This window comes from Trichosurus vulpecula, chromosome 2 (assembly GCF_011100635.1).
Source record: "Trichosurus vulpecula isolate mTriVul1 chromosome 2, mTriVul1.pri, whole genome shotgun sequence".
NCBI lineage: Eukaryota > Metazoa > Chordata > Mammalia > Diprotodontia > Phalangeridae > Trichosurus > Trichosurus vulpecula.
In genome coordinates this window covers 288,076,888-288,100,459 of record NC_050574.1, presented here as the reverse complement: position 1 = coordinate 288,100,459, position 23,572 = coordinate 288,076,888, and the positions used below count along the sequence as shown (strand labels likewise).

The 23,572-nt window shown below is 36.3% G+C and overlaps 1 protein-coding gene across 1 annotated transcript in view; it reads left to right on the top strand.

Moving 5' to 3' along the window:
- Positions 1 to 23,572, top strand: part of THSD7B (thrombospondin type 1 domain containing 7B) — a 1,008,764-nt gene that overhangs the window by 752,997 nt on the left and 232,195 nt on the right. The gene's annotated exons all lie outside the window — the stretch shown is intronic.

Here is a 23,572-nt window from a genome sequence, read left to right as displayed (position 1 = left end):
TTTAAAAGAATCAAAATTATCCTTTTTACACTTCAGCAATGCTCTCCCTCATAATATAGTTTAAAGTCTGATACTGCTGAATCTACTTCCTTTACATCTTTTTTCCCTAGTTTCTTTGAAATTCCTGCCCTTTTGCTCTTCCAAGTGAACTTGATTATTATTTTTTCTAACAGTATTTTTTTTAGTAAATTAATTGGGATGACATTGAATAAATACATTAGTTACTGTAACTGTTATTTTAAAAATTATATTGGCTTTACCTACCCATGAACAATAAGTTACTTCAATTATTTAGATCTGAGTTTATTTGTATAAAAAGTGTTACAACTTTATGTTCAAATGATTATCTTTTTCAAATTGGTTGACAGTCTTCACATAATTTTCATGATTCTCTTGGATCACTCTTATTTTTTTTTTCTAATTTTTCTTCAGTCTCTCTTATTTGATTTTTAAAGTTCTTTTTAAGTTCTTCCATGATCTCTTTTTATGCTTGGGACCATTTTGATGTTTCTCATTGAAAAAGGAGTGGCTTTTGTAAAAGCTCCATTGTCTTCCTCTGAATATAAACTCACATGTTCTCTATCCCCATAGTAACTATCTATGTTTGGGTACTTTTTCCTTTGTTTACTCATTTTTTTAAATTTTATTATTTTATTTTGTTTTCAGCAGCTATTGGTGTAATTAAGTTACAGTCATGAGGTATGGGTTAATTATGCACAAATCTCAGGTCCTTCTTACTATATGTTTTATGTTTTATGTCTAAAGGCCCAATCTTGTACTCTCTTTTTCACTCCTAAGCCATGGCTAGGGCCACACCAGCCACACTGTTGCAGAAATGATCTTGCTCCATTCATTCCTCTGGGTGGTTGCAAACTCTCCTCTCTGCCCTGAAAATGGAACCAGGGACTCTGCTCTCCTGCAAGTGCCTACAGTCAACAGCAACCCCACTCCACTTTACTACACTCATCAGGTATGTGCTAGCTTCTCCTCTTGGCAGCTAGAGCCCAGGATGTATCTGGTCAGCACAACTGTACTTGGTATCCCTCCACAGTGGAAGGTTCTTCAATCTTCTCCTACTCATCATCAGATCCCCACACTGTCTGCAAAATGAAAGTTTATAAGGCTGAACCTGTCTCTCACCACAGCTGCCCCTAGAGCTTGTTGGTTATTGATTCTTCAGAGCTGACTTGGAGGTATTTGCACTTCACTCAGGCTGACCCTTTGCCCCTGGAGGTTGGATATTTCCTGGGGTCTTCTAAATTGTCTTAGCAGTACAACTGCTTTTCCTTCTGTTTATTTCTACTTCTCTAAGGTGATGTTATATCTCTTTTTGTGGAGAAAATTTGGAGAGTCAAAAGTTTTCTGACATATTCCACAATCTTCCTTTAATTTTAATGGAGATTTTTAAAATTGTGTTTAATATTATAGTCATTGTATAACTGTTTTTGTTGATATTTTCTTCATTTTGTATCAGTTCATACCAGTCTTCTCATGTTTTTTCTGAATCCCTCACATTTATCCTCTCTTATGACACATTTCAATTATGTAATACAGTTTCTTAGTCTTATTTTGGACAATAGGTATATAGGTTGTTTTCTGTTACTATTCTTACCACAAAAATGCTACTTTATTAGATAGATAGATAGATAGATAGATAGATAAATAGATAGATAGATAGAAGCCAATACTTTAAAATAGCTTTCTTTCCTACTTTCTGTGCAGTCAAAGGAAGTGCAAATGATATTTTCATGGGCTGGTAAACATTTTTGAAGATGACAGTTTAGGGGCACTTCATGAGCAGGGGTCTGATTTTAACTGCTTCTGTCAGATTTGTCTGCTGCTCTATCAAGTATTTCTCAGAATTTTACATGCCTCAGTTTTTACCTGCTTCTATTAAATAATCAGTGATTGATTTTCCATCCACAAAATCTAAAACTATCCAAAATTTTAGATTTCTTTCTTTCAAGTTTCATCTGAGCTAACTTCTTTAAATGCATATGAGATAATATAAGTGATCTTATATGAGCCATATTTCTAATGGGATATGCATAGTTTTATGTTTAATGCTCATGCTAGTTTCTCCTTTTTTAGGGTCCATCCACATACCTTATAGAACAATAGAAGTAATCAAGGCCTTCCTTTCCTTCATCCAGATTTTTCTTGGGTTTATGTCTAATTTGAGTGTAGTAGCTTTGGCCCACAGAGGAAAAAAAATAAAGGAAACTAAATTAGTCTTTAAATTCTTCATTCCTCACATTTCTTTTTCATTCTATTCAAGTACCCTTCTGACTCCAAATAGCCTACTGATTTATAGGTGAAGTTCCTCACAAGGCAAAATTCCATATTCTAGAGTTATCCCTCCTCAACCTTCCCAATGAAAACTCCCACAGTGTTCTTGTCTCACTAGCTATTAAGAAGAAGACAACTGCTTACATTAATTAGTAATAAGGCATGGGTGTCCATCTTTCAGATATTCATCTTCAAGGAGGTATTTTTATATAAAAAGATGATGTTTGTTAACCCGAAGAACTAAATCTCTAATGGTAGAATACCTCTGTGGTGCCTCCTACATGAGATACCTTTAGGGTGTGAAGGCCTTCATTGTTTCCCTTCATGTATCATTCTGTCTGTTTAGAAAAGACACTTGGAGAATTCCTACAGAGTCAGTAGCTTCCTTCGATTCTAAGCTGCACCTTTCCACGGTGCCAAGGAGGAGGATATATAGTTACAGTCATCATCAAAACTTTATACTCTATAGATTTACATGATTCCATTCTCCATCTCATGTGTTAGAAAATTGGGCTCATTATTTTTAGCAACAGAGATGACGTCCTTGCCAGGATAAATGTCAGGGAAAGTTTAATTCTGTTATATGCCATTGGAGAACATTTTGAAGCTGATAAACTTGATGCTACTGAGTCTTTCTGTTTCCCTAAAAGCTGCTGCTTTCTGATTCCCAGCTGCCAGAGCCACTTCACACACTTGAGCAGTAAGACAAGTGAGGGCACTCAGGGTTCTCAACTTCCACAAAAAGGAAATTCCATTTTCATCTTCAAATGAGGAATCAGCTAGTGCAAAAGGTCACCACATCTTTCTGAGTCCCCCTTGGTGCATTGGTCTGAGATGCAATAAGCAAAAAGCCACATAGCTGTGAATCAAGACACTGAGCAATTTCTATGCCCTATAACCCTCTGATCATGATGAAGAAGGTAAAGTGATAAAAACTTTTTTGTTTTGTTTTCCAACATCTATTCTTTTTTTTGGTTCCCATGAGCAGCATGTGGTTTAAAAGGAAGGATGTTAAAATCAGTGTGAACTCACCATCCATTGAGTTGCATTCTATCCTATCATTTTGACTTGATAGGTAATAATCCTGAGTAAGGTAAATAGTTTAGATTGCATGGTACTTTGCCAATGGAAAAAAAAAAAAAACCTCATGTGGTGTTGGATGACCTGGGTTTGGTCTTAGGTCAGCTATTTACTAGTCATGTGGATTTAGCTAGTAACTATATCTTTTTGAACCCTGGATCCTTCATCTGTAAAATGTGGGAAATATTAGCATTGCTTATTTCACAGAGTGGTTGTGAGATTCATTCATTAAGTGGTAAGCATTTATTAGGTACCTATTGTGTACCAGGCACTGGGATAGGCACTGAGATTATAAAAAGTATGTCCTCATAAATTCTATATTATTCTCTTAGTGGGGTGAGTGGAAGAATAGCCACAGTAGATATATAGTAAAGATTTTACCTGAAAAAGTAAAATTTTCAAGGATAATAATCAGGAAAAAAACAATTTTGGGAGAACTAGGGAAAGACATGCACACTAATATACTGTATTAGTGTGGCATATCTATGATACCCCAGGTATCAAGTTGTAATTATGCAAGAAAAGTGACTGACCCATTCATACACTTTTACCCAGTGATTCCACTATTGATCCTATGCCCAAAGGGGGCCAAATATTAGGACAGAATATTATTTAGATTGTCACCTGAAGTCACTATTTTAGGTATTTTTTTTCCACCCAGGTTCTAGTCCAGATTGGTTGAGAGTAGGTGGGTAGAAATAATTAATCACTGGATAAATAATAGTGAAATGATTGTGATATAAACCAAAAGTTATTATATATGTGTATATGTATGCATATATGGAATATACACATATATATATTTATATATGCATGTTTGAACATCTACAATAACCAGTTGGTCATCAGATAAATATATACCATATGATAAGAAGCTAAAAAGTAATTTTGGAAGGGAGAAGGCATTTTGAGCCCAGCTGCGCCTTGCTGAGGATGAATAGGCTGTGCCTACTTAGTATTTCTGGGCCCCAGTATTCCCGAGCTGGGCCCTATGGATATGTAACAATGGCAGATGATAAGGTTGGCCTTAGAGCAGGGAACAACTTAGAGGTGGCCACCATAGAAGTGTTTTAGATTTCTAGGGATGCCGTTTTCAGACCACGTGCCCCACTCACGGGCACTGGCTATGCCCAGTCCCACATGGATGGGGATGGTGTTTTTTGCTTGCCCAGAAATGACTAGTAAAAGCCAACTGTCAGACTTAACAGAGTGTACCAGGATACTCTTTGGCCGAAACGTCAAGGGGGAGAGGCCATAAAAGAGATGGCTCCCATCCAGGGGCACTGGGTAGTGGACATTTTGGAGTCGATGGGCCCTTCGCCATCCTTCCTCCTGCCCATACATCCCATCCAGTGGCCTGCATCTTGGAGATGTAGCCAACTTGGAGAGAGGGGCTGTGTGATCCCAGCACTGGACCAAAGAGAGGGATGGCAAGGGAGCCTCGCACACACAGGTGCTTGCGTTTGAAATCTCTGTACAGTATTTACAGGGGGCCAATGAGGAAGCACTAGCCACTTGCAAAAAATTGTCCATGGGAATGGACCAGGGAGGGCTGGGACTCCCCAAGAACCATAGAACATTGCTTTGCCATATGAGGATATTCTGATAGGTTTCTGTTCTGGAAGAATGAGGATCAGATAATGGATTTGAAAATATTTTGCAAATTATGAAGCATAATATATGTGCCTCAAGCTAATCATATTATTTTATTATATAATCACAGATAAAGAGATGGGAGATACATAAGAAGTCATCTAATTCTTTGATTTTATAGATAAGGAAACTGAGACTCAGTGTGATTAAATGATTTGCTCAAGGTTATATAGGTAGCAAGTAGCCAGTCTATGCTTTGAATCCAGATACTGTGATTTATCTTCTGCCTCTTGCTTTATTTTCTTTTTTCCATGACTGAATAAGATACTATGAACACTGGAAATATTTATGATACCTGATAAATTAGCCTAACATCTCTTTTTTATTTTTTCCTTGAGATCTTTATATCTCTGTCCTTCTGATACTCCCTCTCCCCTACCCAAAATGAATTCTTCATGGGGCAAATAAAAGCAGTAAAGTAAAAAATATCTGATACAGCAAATCCAACTAACGATACAAATAATATTCCATTCTAGAAGGCTATTGCTTCACCACTCTGAGATAGGTGCTTTGCTGCATGTTCTGGGTATATATTTTCAATATTCTTTTCCTCAGAGTTCAAATTCCTTAACTTCCTTTTAGTGATATTTTCATTGAAATACCTTTAGCCATTACATATGACCTTCTCTTGGTCCTTCTTAATAGTTATTTATAGGGGTGTGTATGAGTCCATACAAATATTCTTATTTTAAAATTTTAAATATTTATTCATTTTTATTGCACTATAGCATTCTGAATATTTTATGACTCTTAAATTTATCTTGCAAATTATTTTTAAAAAATTGCTTATATCAGCCTGATTTTTTTTTTCCTTTGTGTCTTTCGGGAGAAGTCAAATTCGGGAGAAATTCCAGTTAATTGAGGATCTCATTTAACAGAGCTTTTGTGAATTGCGTCTTTACTATATAGAATATAAGTGACTAAAAATGGCTATATAATATGTAGTTTGAATGAAATCTTCCAGCTCCCCTCTTTTTTTCCCCTTATTCCATATTTGAAGACCTAACAGATAAGAAGGAAAATTCGTTTCTCATCTCATTAGCTACCAGGTACATTCATTAGTTACATGAGAACATGCATATTATCTTATGGCTACCTTGTATTTATTTGTAACTTTTGAAAATTGTATTCAAGAATATAGTTTCTATAATCGATATTCTTTAAATTTCCTATGGATTGCATTTCTGAATTTAATATTGTCTTTGGAAAAAGTGTCATATTTTTTGTCTCCATAAAAGCTGACAAATAATTTTGGATAAAATAAACCAGTACATATGGTTGTGGGTAGTAGAGGGTAATCTTCCATTTCCTTTATATCCTTCATGACTTTAAAACCTTGTTCCTGCTGTGAATTTTAAAACAAAAACCACTTGATTGTTTATTCAATGGGTAGCATTCTAACTTGGTCTAAATGTGAACTCAGCAACAGTGGTTCAAGCAAAGTATAGAAAAATTTATCTTGTGCAGATTTCACCATTTTTGCATGGGAGAATGATACATTGTCATTTTCCCTCTTAAGTTATTAACAATGTTGTATTGCAGGTTATGTATACAATATGAAAGCATGGAAAGAGGAAAATGCTCAGAATTACATAACACAACCATTCTCTTAAAAATGTAAGCAGAAATTATAGAATAATGGGATATGGGGTTGAAGATATGAATGCACTTCCCTCTTCCTTTGGTCCTATTTTGGGTAAGATATGCTGAAAGGTAAGAGAGGGAGACATCTTATAGCTGCTGTCTCAGACAAGTGGCAACCAATCTGATGGTCAGTAGTATTAAAAAAAATTTCCCCTCTCAACTTTAACAACAGCTTAGCTCCCTAATTCTATTCAAACATAGTCTTCATTTAACTGTCCTACCGTAAAATCTTAAAATTGGATTCTGCTCCTAGTACATAATCATAAAGAATGGCACTGATTCTGATGAGAAAAAAGGCTTCCCAATAATGCATATAAGGAAATTTCTGGTTTACTAAGTCCTTTATGTATTTCTGTGGGACAAAATAATATTTCTTTCTATAACTTTCCCTATAATAGTGGAAATAAGGGGGCAAGGAGTATTTCTGGACTTATATCAATGGCTAAGATCTCCTTCCTTGTACTCAGGAAGGCAAGTGTTGCTGATTCAACCCTTTACTGCTGGGTACCCACTGGTGCTCCTCTTAGACCCTGAGTATTCTTGCACATTCATGTTTCCCCTTTGGATCATTTTTCTTTGTGTCCTTTGTGAAAAGCAGAAAATGTCTCTTCTGGATGTTGTTGTATTAGAGGGAGAGTCTTCCCCAATACATCAATTAAAACATATTTATTAATAGGCTATTAATGTGTCTGGAACTGTGCTAGGTGGTGGATTTAAAAATTCAAAAAAAATGAAAAGAAGAAACTGTCTCTGTACTCAAGAAGCTTATATTCTATGATAATGATGAAGGTGATGGTGGTGATTATGATACCTATCATTTACATTGCACTATATTGGTTTGCAAAGAGATTTACAAATACTTTGTTTTATTCTCATTGCTCTTATTATCTGTCTAATAATAATAGCTTAGCACTGGGCCTGACACATAGTAAGTGCTTAATAAATTTTTATTGACTGATGGACAGTGTGTTAATGAACATGTGTTTTTACATATGGGGAAACTAAGAGAGGTTAAGTAACTTGCACATACCAAGCAAGCATCTGAGGTTGGATTTGAACTAAGGCAACTTGACTCCAGGTCCAGCACTCTATCCATTGTGACAAAAATTGTTTCTATCATAGGAGACAACATATACTTTTCCAAGCACAGAAAAATAATACATAAATAGAAGATAACTTTGGGGGAAGGTACCAAAACCCTAGTGACCAAGGAAATCAGGAATAGTGTCATATAGAAGATATTGCTTTGAGCTGAGCATTGAAGCAAGTTAAGGATTCTCAAGGGAGAAAGAGAGCACATTCCAAGCATAAGAGAAACCCTCTGCAAAGGTGTGGAGACAGAGGTTGTATGTGCAGAGAGTTACAAAGGTCACTTAGCTAGATTGTAGAATATGTGAAGCTGTGCAATGTATAAGGCTGGAAAGGCAGGCTGGATCCAAATTTTCAAGGGCTTTGAATGCCAAGAGCAGTTTATTTTTTACTCCAGAAGTATAGTAAGAGGGAGCCTCTGGAGTTTATTGAGTAAGGGAGTGACTTAGCAGCTGTGCAGAGATTATAGAGGAGAGAAGCTGCAGTCTTACTTCCTTCTTTATGTGTCTTGGGGCAGCAGAGTCTCTGAGTCAACAGTTCCTTTCTCCTCTAGATCATTGAATTGACTCCTCATTTTATACACTGTATATAGTTAAATGATGTACCTAAAGTCATACAAGTGGTGTTAGAGCTGAGACAAGGACCTGTCTTGATTCCCAATCCAGTGCTGTCTTTACCAAACCAAACTACCTTTTACAAATGATAAAGCTGAAACCTACAGAAATGAAATCTAATAACTTTTAGCTTTAAATTTTGTATCTTCATTTAAACTAGCAGAAACATCTTTTGTACATGAGTTTTGTTGGATTCTTGACAGCACATTAATTCAATTTGATTTATCAAGCATTTTTCTAGCACTTGCTAGGTACAGGGCACTGTGTGTGTATGTATGTGTTTGTGGTAAAAGAAAAGAAGGCATATTATATAGCATCCACTTAAAAAAACAACTGAGGATGTTTAGCCTGGTGAAGAGAAGGCTTGGGTGACTAATTGGGAAGGAAATGTTAGCTAACTTTGATAGATTTGGCTCTTCTCAGCAAAGCAAGGTTCTAAGATAGTTCCAAAAGACTCATGATGGAAAAACCTATCCAAATCCAGGGAAAGAATTATGGAGTCTGAATGAAGACTGGAGCAAAACTATTTGCTCTTTCTCTCTCTCTCTCTCTCTCTCTCTCTCTCTCTCTCTCTCTCTCTCTCTCTCTCTCTCTCTTTCTCTCTCTCTCTCTCTCTCTCTCTCTCTCTCTCTCTCTCTCTCTCTTTCTCTCTCTCTCTCTCTCTCTCTCTCTCTCTCTCTCTCTCTCTCCCTCCCTCTCTCCTTTTTTTTCTTCTTTCTCATAGTTCACTCTACTGGCTATAATTGTTCTTTACAACTTGACTATTGTGAAAATAAGTTGAATATGAAGGTACATGTAGAACCTATATCAGACTTCATGCCATCTTGGGGGAGGGAGAAGGAGAGGGAGAGAGAGAAAATTTGGAACACAAAAACATGTGGAACTGAGTGTTGGAAACTAAAAATAAATAAATAAATAGATAGATAAATAAGTAAATAAATAAAGATTTCTCACCTAGCAGAGGAAATAGATATGTTCTATTTGGCATGAGAGGATAAAACTAGGTAAAATGGGTGGTAGTTGGAAAAAGGGGAATTTAGACTTGAGACAAGGAAAACCTTTATAGGAATGTGAGCTATCTCAAATTTGAATGGTTTATCTCTGGCAGTAAGTTCCAAGTCACAGGAAGTCATTAATCAAAAGCTAGATGATTAGTTACCACATAAAGCCTTGTATAATTATGTAGATTTAGGATTAAAATATCAATGGTAACATTGAGTCCAATCCTTCCAAGTTACTTGCAAATACACATATATGTCTCCCACCCAAAACCCAAAATGAAACAACAAAGAAAGCACCTTACTTTATCCTACCATCTCCACTAGCTATCCTGCAATGTTTTTCCTCTCCTACTTTGTTATATTCCTTAAGAAATCTGTTTATGCTAGATGCCTCCTCTTTCTCTCATTTTACTTTCTTTTTAATCTTCTGCAATCTGGCTTTCAATATAATCATTCAAATAAAATTATCCTTTTTAATAATATCTTTTTTAAAAAAATACGTATTTATTTAATATTTTTTAGTTTTCCGCATTGATTTCCACAAGAGTTTGAATTACAAATTTTCTCCCCATTTCTACCCTCACCCCCAACTCCAAGGTGGCATACATTCTGATTGCTCTTTTCCCCAGTCAGCCCTCCCTTCTATCACCCCAATCCCTCCTTCCCCTTTTCCCTTACTTTTCTTGTAAGGCAAGATAGATTTCTATGCTTCATTGCCTGTATATCTTATTTCCTAGTTGCATGAAAAAACGTTTTTTTGAACATCTGTTTTTAAAACTTTGAGTTGCAAATTCTCTCCCTTCTTCTTTCCCCACCCCCTCTCCTGAAGAAGGCAAGCAATTCAGCATAGGCCACATGCATATCATTATGTAAAATGCTTCCACAATATCATGTTGTGAAAGACAAACTATATTTTGCTCCTTCCTGTCCTATCCTGCTTTATTCAATTTTCTCCCTTGACACTGTCCTTTTTCAAAAGTGTTTGTTTTTGATTACCTCCTCCCCATATCTGCCCTCCCTTCTATCATCGCCCCTTTTTTTGTCTTCTTCCTCCTTCTTTCCTTTGGGGTAAGACACCTAATTGACTGTGTATGTTATTCCCTCCTCAGGACAAATCCGATGAGAACAAGATTCACTCATTACCCCTCACCTGCCCCCTCTTCCCTTCTTACAGAACTGCTTTTTCTTGCCACTTTTATGCGAGATAATTTACCCCATTCTATCTCTCCCTTTCTCCCTCTCTCAAAATATTCCTCTCTCATCCCTTAATTTGATTTTGTTTTCTTAGATATCATCCCTTCATATTCAACTCACCCTGTGCCCTCTGTCTATACTATATATAATATATATACATACATATGTATATATGCATATTTACATATATGTATATATATATATATATACATATGTGTGTGTGTGTGTGTATGTATATTTTCTTCAGCTACCCTAATACTGAGGTCTCATGTGTTACACACATCATCTTTCCATGTATGAACAACAACAGAGCAGTTCAACCTTAGTAAGTCCCTTATGATTTCTCTTTCTGGTTTACCTTTTCATGCTTCTCTTGATTTTGTGTTTGAAAGTCATTTTTTCTATTCAGCTCTGGTCTTTTCACAGAGAAAGCTTGAAAGTCCTCTATTTTATTGAAAGTCCATATTTTGCCTTGGAGCACGATACTCAGTTTTGCTGAGTAGGTGATTCTTGGTTTTAAGCCTAGCTCCATTGATTTCTGGAATATCATATTCAAGACCTTCAATCCTTTAATGAAGAAACTGCTAGATCTTGTGTTATCCTGATTGTGTTTCCACAGTCCTCAAATTGTTTCTTTCTGGTTGCTTGCAGTATTTTCTCCTTGATCTAGGAACTCTGGAATTTGACAACAATATTCCTAGGAGTTTTCTTTTTTGGGATCTTTTTCAGGAGGCAATTGGTAGATTCTTTCAATTTTTATTTTACCCTCTGTCTCTAGAATATCAGGGCAGTTCTCCTTGATAATTTCATGAAAGATGATATCTAGGCTCTTTTTTAGTCATAGCTTTCAGGTAGTCCAATAATTTTTAAATTCTCTCTCCTGGATCTATTTTCCAGGTCAGTGGTTTTTCCAATGAGATATTTCACATTGTCTTCCATATTTTCATTCCTTTGGTTTAGTTTTATAATATCTTGATTTGGTTCTGTTTATAATATCTTGATTTCTCATAAAGTCACTAGCTTCCACTTACTCCAATCTAATTTTTAAGGCAGTATTTCCTTCAGTGGTCTTTTGGACCTCCTTTTCCATTTGGCTAATTCTGCCTTTTAAGGCATTCTTCTCCTCATTGGCTTTTTGGAGCTCTTTTGCCATTTGACTTAGTCTATTTTTTAAGGTGTTATTTTCTTCACTATTTTTGGGGGGGTCTCCTTTAGCCAGTCATTGACTTGTTTTTCATGGTTTTCTCGTATCACTCTCATTTTTCATCCCCATTTTTCCTCTACTTCTCTAACTTGCTTTTCCAAATCCTTTTTGAGCTCTTCCATGGCCTGAGACCAGTTCATGTTTTTCTTGGAGGCTTTTGATGTAGGCTCTTTGACTTTGTTGACTTCTTCTGGGTGTATGTTTTGGTCTTATTTGTCACCAAAGAAAGATTCCAAAGTCTGAGTCTGAATCTGAATCTGTTTTCGCTGCCTGTTCATGTTCTCAGTCAACTTATGTGACCCTTGAGTTTTTCAGTGGGGTATGACTGCTTGTAGAGTAGAGCTCAAGCTTTGTCCCAAGCTTGAGGGTCTGTGCTGTTGTTTTCAGAGCTATTTCTACACAGCAAGCTCTGCTACACCATTGCTCCTCCTCCCCCAAGAACTTCCAGCCCGGACTGTGACTCAGATCTTAAACAGGCTCTGCACTCTTGCTCTGATCCTCCACTTAGTTCCTCCCACCAGGTGGGCCTGGGGCCAGAAGCAACTGCAGCTGTACTTCTATAGCTGCACCACCCCTGCTGCCACTGGGGTGACTGACCAGGGAACTCCTTTCACTCTGTCCCTGCAGCTTTCCCTACTAACCTTCTCTGTTGTCTTTGGCGTTTGTGGGTTGAGAAGTCTGGTAACTGCCACAGCTCACTGATTCAGGGTGCTAAGATCTGTTCCTCCCTGCTCCTAGTCTGGTTGGTCCAGGCACAGCCCAAGCTGGGCTCCGTTCCTCTCTGCTCCCAGCTCTGTGCAATAGACCTTACCCAACAACCATCCAGGCTGTCCAGGGCTGGATCCCAGCTTCCCTCTGCTATTTCATGGGTTCTGCAGCTCTAGAATTTGTTTAGAGCCATTTTTATAGATGTTGGGATGCACCTGGTTGGGAGGGAGTTCACGTAAGTCTCTGCTTTCCAGCTACCATCTTTCTAATAATATCTTAATTGCCAAATCAATGGCCTTTTCTCATTCCTCATCCTTTTTGATCTCTCTGCAACCTTTGACACTTAATCCCCTGGCACACTCTCCTCTTCTAGTATTGCAGTACTGTTTTCTCCTGGTTTCCCTCCTACCTGTATCCCACAATTTTTCATTTTCCTTTACTGGATATGCATTTATGTCATACCCACCAAATCTGAGGGTCTCCCAAGGGTCTGTTCTAGGCCTTCTTCTCCCTCTATGCAATTTCATCAAGCTCCTATGCATTCAATTATCACCTCTATACAGATGATTCCCAAATCTACGTATTCAGGTTTAGTTCTGCCCGAGAAATTCTGTTCAACATAAGCAAGTGCCTTTTGGACATCTCAAAATAAATATCCTGTAGGGTTATGAAACTAAATGAATCCAAAATATATCTTATTATCTTCCGCCCCCCAAACCTTCCCCTCTTCCAAACTTCTCTATTACTTCCCAGAGCTCCACAATCCTCATATTTTCCTAGTCTTGGAAAAGACCTGTGTTATCTTCATTGGCCCAATCATCTGTGTCACTCTCATTCACCCACCATATCCATTCTGTTGCTTATTCTTATCATTTCTGTTTCATAGCAGCTTTCATTTATATCCCTTTATTTCCACCACACAGTCACTACCCTAGTGCAGGCCCTTATCACTTCACACCTGAGCAATAGCCTTCTGATTGGTTTCCCTGTCTCAAGTCTCCCCCTACTCCAGTGCACCTTCCACTCAGCTTCAAATTGGTCTTTCTAAAGTGCAGGTTTGACCATATCACTCTCTAATTCAAAAGGGGCTCCCTGTTATTTCCAGAATTAGCCATTAAAGAGTTTTCGTTGTTTTTAAAGCCCTTTACAACTGGGCCCCAATTTAGCTTGTTGTTACACTTTTTGTATTTCACTCTCCTCCACATACTCTTTGCATTTTCATTGGATCTACCCATGTCTGGAAACAATTTTCTCCTCATTTCCACATCTTGGATTCTTTGACTTGCTAAATCCTACCTGATATATGAAGCTTTTCCCAGTCCCCTGCCCCACATTTTAGTATCTTCCTTCTGATATTATCTCTAATTTACCATACAAATATCTTGTATTTAATCAAAATGATCTATTTGTTTCCTGTGATCCACTATGTGGCAAGTTCTTGAAGCAAGGAAACATAGCCAGACCAAAATACCCTGAACCTAGTACTATTTCATTGACTTCTTGCTTTTGCTTGCATTAAACACATTTGAGTGTGTGTGGTTATCATCATCAAGTCTAATACTTAACTATCAGTAGATATGTAACTAAATCTTTCCAAATAGAAACATAGGGTTCATAGTATTTAAAGTTGGAAAGACCCTCAGAGATCATCTAGTCTAAGCATATATTATACAGTTGTGGAAGAAAATTGAGACTTGGAGTTGTTAAGTCATTTACCCAAGGTTACATAAGCAATAATTAGGAGTAATTAGAGTTCAAATCCAGGTCTTCTAAATAAAAATCTAATTCATTCCCTGTATGGTTTTTTTTGGAGCTATTAGAGATCTCTATGTGGAGGATATTTTGCATCATCTCTCAGTGACTTATAGACCCAAAGTTTAGAAAATGTGAAATCTAGCCTAATTTTTTGACATTTTATCTCAAGCACATTATTATTCACTCACTTGACAGGCTTTTATTAAATACCTGTTGAGTATAAAAGCACTGTGCTGGGAACTTGGGAGAAAAAAAAAAACAAAGTAAAAACATCCCTCACCCAAAGGAGCTTAAATTCTAATACCTTCTATTAGAGGTGGGGGGGAACAACAACAACAACAGATGTGTAAACACAAAATATGGGTATAGTGATCAGACTTATGATTTAACTGGTAAAGCATATGTTCATGTGAGAAAACTCCCTCTACTAATATTGGTAGGCTCCTCTATATAACTTATAGTCTTAGAAGGTAGACTAGAACACTTGATTATTAAGTGACTATCCCAGGGTCAGTAACAAAGCCAGTATTTGTCAAAGGTTGAATCTGAACCAAGGTTTTCCTGGTTCAAGGCTGTTCTTACTCCATAGCACCATGTTGTTTTTCATATACAGTATATATGCAAAGTAAATCCAAATATTTTGGATACTGAGCAGAAAGGAACATTAGCAATAGAGAGGATCCAAATACATTGCATACAGGATTATATAAAGAGTAGATAAGAATAGATTGGCTGGGGGCAGAGCCAAGATGGTGGAGAGAAGCCAGGAAGTTGTCTGAACTCTCACCAGTTTCTGCCAGAAGCAACATTAAATCAAGCCTCTAAAAGAATTCCGGGGCAACAGAATCCCCAAGAAGACTAAGTGAAAGAATTTTCCAGGCCGAGATAACTTATAAGGACTTTAGGAAAGGTCTGTCTCACTTGGGTAAAAGGGGAGTACATCCCAGTGCACGTGGAGTCCAGGCAAGCCAGCAGGAGACTTTTAGCCACAGTGCAGATCAGCAGCTGAGACCTAACATTCCTGGCTTAGTAAGCCAGTAGAACAGCAGGCCAACTGTGAAGCCCCCAGTCTCAGTGCAGCAGGCAAACTGCCAGTCCAAGACCCCAGGGCACAACAGGACAGGCCACCCTAGCACAGTCAGCATGCTGCCAGTTCCAGAGAAGAAAGCCAGTGAAGAGGCCTCTGGCTCCCAATGCAAGAAGCTTATGACAGTACCCTATGTACCCCAGGAGCAGAGCTCATCTTTGGAAAATCAGCCAAAAATGAAAAAGAGCCCTGACCATAGAAAACTACTATGTTGATAGAAAAGATCAAGACACAAGCTCAAAAGAGGACAATATCAAAATGCCTACACGTGAAACCTCAAAGGGGAATATGAATTGGTGTCAAGTCCAAAAAGTCCTCTTAGGATTTTAAAAATCAAATAAGAGAGGTTCAAGTAAAACTGGGGAAAGAAATGAGAGTTATGCAAATGAATTATGAGAAAAAGTCAACAACTTGGAAAAGAAAGCACAAAAATTGACTGAAGAAAATAACACATTAAAAAATTGAACTGCCATATGGTAAAGGAGGTACAAATGCTAACTGAAGAAAATAATTCCTTAAAAATTAGAATTGGCCAAGTGGAAGATAATGAATCTATGAGACATCAAGAATCAGACAAAATCAAAAGAATGAAAAAAAATAGAAGTAAATGTAAAATACCTCATTGAATAAACAACTGACCTAGAAAATAGATATAGGAGAGATAATTTAAGAATTATTGGATTGCCTGAAAATCATGATTTAAAAAAAGAGCCTGGACAGCATCTTTCAAGAAATTATCAAGAAATACTGCCCTTATATCCTAGAATGAAAGGATAACATAGTCATTGAAAGAATATACCAATCACCTCCTGAAGGAGATCCCAAAATGAAAACTTCAGGGAATATTGTAGCCAAATTCCAGAAATATCAGGCCAAGGAGGAAATACTGAAAGCAGCCAGAAAGAAACAATTCAAATATCAAGGAGTCACAGTCAGGATTACACAGGACTTAGCAGCTTCTATATTAAAGGACTAGGAGTTTGGAATATGATATTCTGGAAGGCAAAATAGTTTAGATTACAACCAAGAATCAACTATCCAGCAAAACTGAGCATAATCTTTTGGGGGAAAAGATAGACATTCAATGAAATAGGAGACTTTCTAACTTTCCTGATGAAAAGACCATAGCTGAACAGAAAATTTGATCTTCAAATACAGGATGCAAGAGAAGCATAAAAAGTTCAACAGGAAAAAGCAGACAGTCTATATCCTTACATGGGAAAATGATACTTGTAACTCTTAAGAACTGTATCTCTATTAGGACAGTTAGAAGGCATTTATTAAGACAGAAGGTGTAGGTAAAAATTGATTTTGATGTGATGATTTTAAACAAAAGATGAAAAAAAGGATTTCCCTGGGAGAAGAGGAAAGAAGGAGGTAGATTGGGCAAATTATATCATGTGAAGAAGCACAGAACACTTATTACAGTAGGGGGAAAGAAAGAAAGGGGTAAGCATTGTTTGAATCTTAATCTCATCAGATTTGGCCCAAAGAGGGAATAACATACACACTCAGTTGGGTAGAGAAATCTATCTTTTCCTATCAGGAAGTAAGATGGGAAAGGGGAAAGGAAATGGATGGGGAGGATGGTAGAAGGGAGGGCAGATTGGCAGAGGCAATGGTCAAAAGCAAAACACCGGTGAAGAGGGACAGGGTGAAAGGAGACATAAAAGCATAAAAAGGGGGGGAAATAGAATGGAGGGAAATACACAAATTGGAAATTCTGAAAATCAAAGGAAAGATTAATAAAATTGAAAGTAAGAAAACTATTGAATTAATAAATAAAACTGAGAGCTGGTTTTATGAAAAAAATCAACAAAATAGATAAACCTTTGTTTAACTTGATTTTTAAAAAGAAGAAAACCACATTACCAGTATCAAAAATGAAAAGGGTGACTTCACCGTCAATTGAAGAGGAAATTAAATCAATAGTTAAGAGCTATTTTGCCAACTGTATGCCAATAAATCTGACAATCTAAATGAAATGAATGAATATTTACAAAAATATAACTTGATGAGATTTACAGAAGAGGAAATAAAATATTTAAATAACCCCATTTTAAAAAAAGAAACTGAATAAGCTATCAATGCACTTTCTAGGAAAAATAATTACCAGGCCATATAAATTTACAAGTTAATTCTATATAACATTTAAAGAAATTTGGAAAGAAACTGGTGAATAGGTGAATAGGTCCTCATATGACACAAATGTGGTTCTAATATTTAAACCAAAAAGAGCCAAAACAACAAAAAAAGAAAATTAAAGACCAGTTTCCCTAATGAATATCAATGCGACATTTTCAAAATATTAGTAAAGAAATTACAGCAATTTATCACAAGGGTAATATACTATGACAAGGGGAGATTTATACCAGGATTGTAGGGTTGGTTCAATAATATGGAAACTATTAGCATAATTGACCATGACAACAAGAAAACGAACAGAAATCATACAATTATTCCAATAGATGCAGAAAAAAGCTTTTGCCAAAATGCAGCACCCATTGCAATTAAAAAAAAAAAAAACTAGAGAGCATAGGAATATGTGGAACTTTCCTTAAAATGATAAGTAGTATCTATCTAAAACCATCAGCAAATACTATTTGTAATAGGGATAAGCTAGAAGCCTTCCCCATAAGATCAGCAATGAAGTGAGAATGCCCAATATAACTACCATTATTCAGTATTGTGGTAGAAATTTTAGCTTAACAAGAAAGCTAAAAAGAAACTGAAGAAATTTAGACTACAAAATGAGGAAACAAAACTATCACTCTTTGCAAATGATATGATGGCATACTTAGAGAATCCTAGAGAATCAACTAAAAACTACTTGAAATAATTAACAACTTTAGCAAAGTTGCAGGATACAAAATAAACCCACATGAATCATTACCATTTTATATATATAACCAACAAAGCCAAGCACCAAGAGACAGAAAGAGAAATTATATTTAAAATAACTGTATACAATATAAAATATCTGTGAGTCTACTTGCCAAGACAAACCCAGGAACCATATGAACTCAATTACAAAACCCTTTTCACACAAATAAAGTCAGATCTAAACAATTAGAAAAATATCATTTGCTCATGGGTAGGCCAAACTGACAATAAAAATGAGAATTCCACCTAAATTCATTTACTTATTTATTGCCATACCAATCAAATTACCAAAAATATTTTATAGGACTAGAAAATATAATTACAAAATTCATCTGGAAAAAGAAAAGGTCCAGAATATCAAGGAAATTAATGAAAAATGCAAAAGAAGGGGCCTAGCTATGCCAGATCTAAAAATATATTGTAAAACACAATCATCAAAAATATTTGGTAATGATTAAGAAATAGAGTGGTGATCATTAGAGTAGATTAAGTACATAAGAAACAGGACTAAATGATTATAGTTATCTCCTATTTTATAAACTCAAGGACTCCAACTTCTGGGATGAGAACTCACCATTTGTCTGACAGAAACTAGGTATAAACCAGCATCTTATACTATTTACCAAGATAAGGTCAAAATAGGTACATGATTTAGACCAAAAGGGTGATACCATAAACAAATTAAGAGAGCAAGGAATAGTTAACCTGTCAGACATATGGAGAACAGATGACTTTATGACAAAACAAGACATAGGGAGAATTATGAAATACAAAATGGATAATTTTCATTACATTAAATTGAAAGTTTTTGCACAAAGCCAATGTGACCAAGATTAGAAGGGAAGCAAAAAGCTGGGAAACAATTTTTACAGCCAGGGTCTTTGCTAAAGGCCTCATTTCTCAAATATATAGACAACTGAGTGAAATTCATAAGAGTCAATCCCCAAATGATAAATGGTCAAAGGGCATGAACAGCTGTTTTCAGTTGAAGAAATTAAATCCATCTATAGTCATATCAAAAAGTGCTCTAAATTGCTATTGATTAGAGAAATGCAAAATAAAACTACTCTGGGGTACCTATTAGGTTGGCTAATATGACAGAAAAAGGAAAATGATGAACGTTGGAGATGAGGGTAAAGTAGGACACTAATGCTTTGTTGGTGGAGTTGTGAATTCATCCAACCATTCTGTACAGCAATTTGGAACTCTGCTCAAAGGGCAACCAAACTGTTCATACCTTTTGATCCAGCAATACCAGTACTGGGTTTTATCCCAAAGAGATCATAAAAAAAGGAAAAAGGACCTACATGTACAAAAATATTTATAACAGCTCTTTTTGTGTTGGCAAAGAATTGGAAATTGAGGAAATGCCTGTCAATTGGGGAATGGCTGAACAAGTTGTGGTAAAAGAATGTAATGGAATACTGTTATGCTCTAAGAAATGATGAACATCCAGATTTTCAGCAAAATCTGGAAAGACTTAAATGAACTGATGCTGAATGAAATGAGCAGAACCAGGAGAACATGGTACATAGTAACAGTAACATTGTGGGATTGGTCAACTATGATTGACTTAGCTCTCATCAGCAATACAATGATCCAAGATAATTCCAAAAGCCTCACAACACAGAGAAAGATTCAGAGAATCCACATTCAGAGAAAGAACTATGGCATCTGAATGCCAATCAAAGCATACTATTTTCATTTATTTTATTTATGGTTTTTTCAGCTTCTCCTGTTTGTTCTGTTTCGTCTTTCACAACATGACTATTGTGGAAATATGCTTACATGATTGCACATGTATAATCTATATCAGGTTGCTTGCCATCTTGGTGAAGGGGGATGGGCAGGAGGAAGAAAAAATAGATATTCAAAAATCTTCTAAAAATGAATGTTTAAAACTATCTTTACATGTAATTGAAAAAAATACTATTTACCCCAAAAAAGAAGGGGGAGAAGGAGAAGGAGAAGGAGAAAGAAAAGGAGAAAAGAGTGGATTGCCTTCTAGGCATTCTAAGTAGTGTATGCAAAGACATGGACACAGGAATGTGAAGTTATTTTGTTCTGCTTAAGGAAGTTAGAAATCAACTACGATAGTCACCTTTTCCTGTAGAATAAGCCTTGATCCTCTACTGCAACTTTTATATTTTTATGACTCTCCTCTGAACTTTCTTCCTATTAACTATGAGTATTTTCCTGACATGTTTGTGTTGGTTCCTTGGTCATGAGCAATGTGTGAATTTGACTGAGTTCATCCAAACTCCTGAAGCAATAACTCAGACTTCATGAATTATTGGTGAGGGGGTCAGTAGCATACATTTACCTTTTAAAAAAGTAATTGTATTCATGCCACATTCCTTTTTGAATGTGATACGCAGTGAGCAGCAGCATCTTTAGATACAGAAAGATAGGAAGGATTTAGATCTAATTGTATTTTCTTCATGAATATTTGATTTGTAAATTTGGATCAAGGTCAAAACTCATCATTAAAATGTGCCAGTTTGATCAGCAACATTCAGTGATAGAGAATTGTTAAAACTATCCCAAATTGTATTAACATAACTTTAGGTTGAATTCCTCCATCCTTCTCCCATCAGAGTTTTGTGGAAGTCATTTTCAGGGTTAAACATTTCTTATTTTAGGAATTTACAATGTCATGTACTATGGGTTATTTGGAGTATAAACATGAAAGAGGTATTATAAACATAGGAAAAAGTCTATAGCTCTACCATCACATTGGATTTAATTTTTTGTTCTGACAAAAAAATTTTTAAAAACCACATTTCCCATCCTAGTAGAAATAAAAGGCCGTGTAAATTGGGGAGAGTATTAGTATATTTTTAAAATATACAAATACGTCTCCTGCTTAGGCATGGTGTTGAACACCTATAGTCCTTTTGAACAAAAAGGCTTAGGCTGGTGGATTGCCTGAGCTGGAGAACTCTGAGCTAAAGTAGGACTATAAGCATCCACACTAATTCTGATACCAATTTGGTTATCCCCTGGGACCATGAGTCCAATAGAATGTCTAAAGAGAGGCAAATGAAGATAGTGATCTGTAGACATTTAGTTCTTCTCTGAATATCATGAACATAGGGGTCATTTCCAGCACAATGCACAGGAGATTTGACCTATTGGCTTCTCCCTTGCCATTGATGGCAACCAAATCCCAGTATACTGTAGCATGGCTAGATCTAATCACATATGCACCATTTGTTCATACATGTTCGGTGATGAGATATGGCAAAGAAAAAATGTATTGCCTGGATATGGCAGTATGCAAGGATTTCCACTGAGAGGCCAGGAACAAAGTTTGATTTATTAACCTCCCTAAAGGGATGCAGTTTTTTCCTAACTGGCAGATGATCTAAAATATGAGTCAGTTTTTACAAGTTCACTCTCCAGACTTCTATTTTCACGATCACATGAACATAAGTTTAAGACAGTAGAATGATGTTGATTTCTATAGAGACTCAATATCCTCCTAAAATGAGACTTTAGCCTCAAATGACTTAATGAAAAGAATACTTTCCACCAGCAGGAAAGGATGTATAACAATTCTGGAGTTGTAGGGAGAGGGAGAGCTCAGATGCAAGGACAGTTTACTTCTCTTACAATGCTAAAGACTATAAGACCTAAATCTTTTCATCATGCCTCAAGTGTAGAAACTTCAGCATCATTCAGACTGGAATTATCTGAGGTAAAAATGAACTCTCCCAGTAATACCATGCATTTTATCATTAAACAACCAGAAATTACTTTCTTGTATCTTGTGAGAAATTTTGAAACCATGATGATTTGAAATTATGCTAGTAGATTATTGCCTCTTGTCTTTTAATCATCTTAGTTCATTGTGTGCAAACATTTAAAGGAGAGAGTGGTGTCTAAAGACTTAGGTATAAGTAAATAAATGCTTAGGTATAGGAATTTATTTGAGTCTAATTTATCCTATGAATTGCCTTTATTTCAAGGCAGAGTCTTCATTCCTCCCTTTTATGCCTTGCTTCTCTGTTTTTTTTTAGTGACCCTTTTTTGTTCTTGTTTTTATAGCCTCATCAGGTCCAGCCCTCTTATTTTGTACACGAGGGAATGGAGACTCATAAAGGTGAAACGACCTATCTAGGGTCTTACAACTAATACGTGTCGATGCTAGATTTGATAATAGGTAATCCTGACTCAAAGCCTAGTCAGTGTTTAGCCCAATTTTCTCACTACCACTTCAGTTTGTGGTATTCATTTATTCACTGAAAAATATTAATATCTATTATGAATAGGAGGAATATGCAAGACATTCCATATTGTTTATATGAGGTAGGGGAACTGTAACTCTGAAGCTCAAAAGGAAGCACTGAATTCTGTAAGACCAACATGGAAAATCTGGACTAATGATGTTGTTGACTGTTTGATTGTTCTGTAATAATATCCTTGATTTATAAGTTTTAGAATTGCTTTAGAATGCTAGCAGCCAAGAAAATGTCAACTCTATTGATCCTTTGGAAAAGTGCCCAACTTTTGTGAAATTTAGGAACACCCGCTGACCAGCTAATAATTTTTAAATTGAACATTTAAAAACTATCATAAAGTCACATTTATAGTATCAAAACAAGGAGTTGAAAATGAACACCAATTTAAATGTTCCTGGGATTGATGTTTTTTCTTCTGGTGAGTTCAGAAATTTTGATTTCAATTATTAGATAACATTAACCTAATGTACATCCTAATATGTAACCTAAAGTTAAAAAGTAAACCAGTTACTCATATAGTTTAAGGAATGCATCTTTTGGATTGAATTATCTCTCAGGATCTTTCAGCTGGAGATCTATAAGACTATGATCTTCAGTTATAGCCACCTTAATATTTTAGATGAAACTAATTGTGACCAGAATTCCCTGGACAGTTGTCTTAATACTCTGATATATTCTGTCATTAAATAGACTAAGCTTGAATTTTTTTTGAAAAAAGAAGCACTTTAGAATTTTGCACAGCCTCCCCAAGTGGATTGCTATGAGTATAAAACATTGCATATATTCAGCTGAAGCATTGATCAGTTTTGTTGCACTGCTTTTATTTTCCTTTGGCCCCTCCTTTTTGGGGGGATGAGGGGTTATAGATGATAGCTCACTGGATAGGCAAGGCAAAGAAATATATTCAGAAGTGAAGATGATTAAAAAATAAAATATTGGGGGTGGAGCCAAGATGGTGGCTGGTAAGCAGAGACTATAGTGAGCTCTGTACCCGAGTCCCTCCAAAAACCTATAAAAAATGGCTCTGAACCAATTCTAGAATGGCAGAACCCACAAACCAGCAGAGGGAAGCAGGGCTCCAGCCAGGGACAGCCTGGATGGTCTCTGGGTGAGGTCTATTCCACACG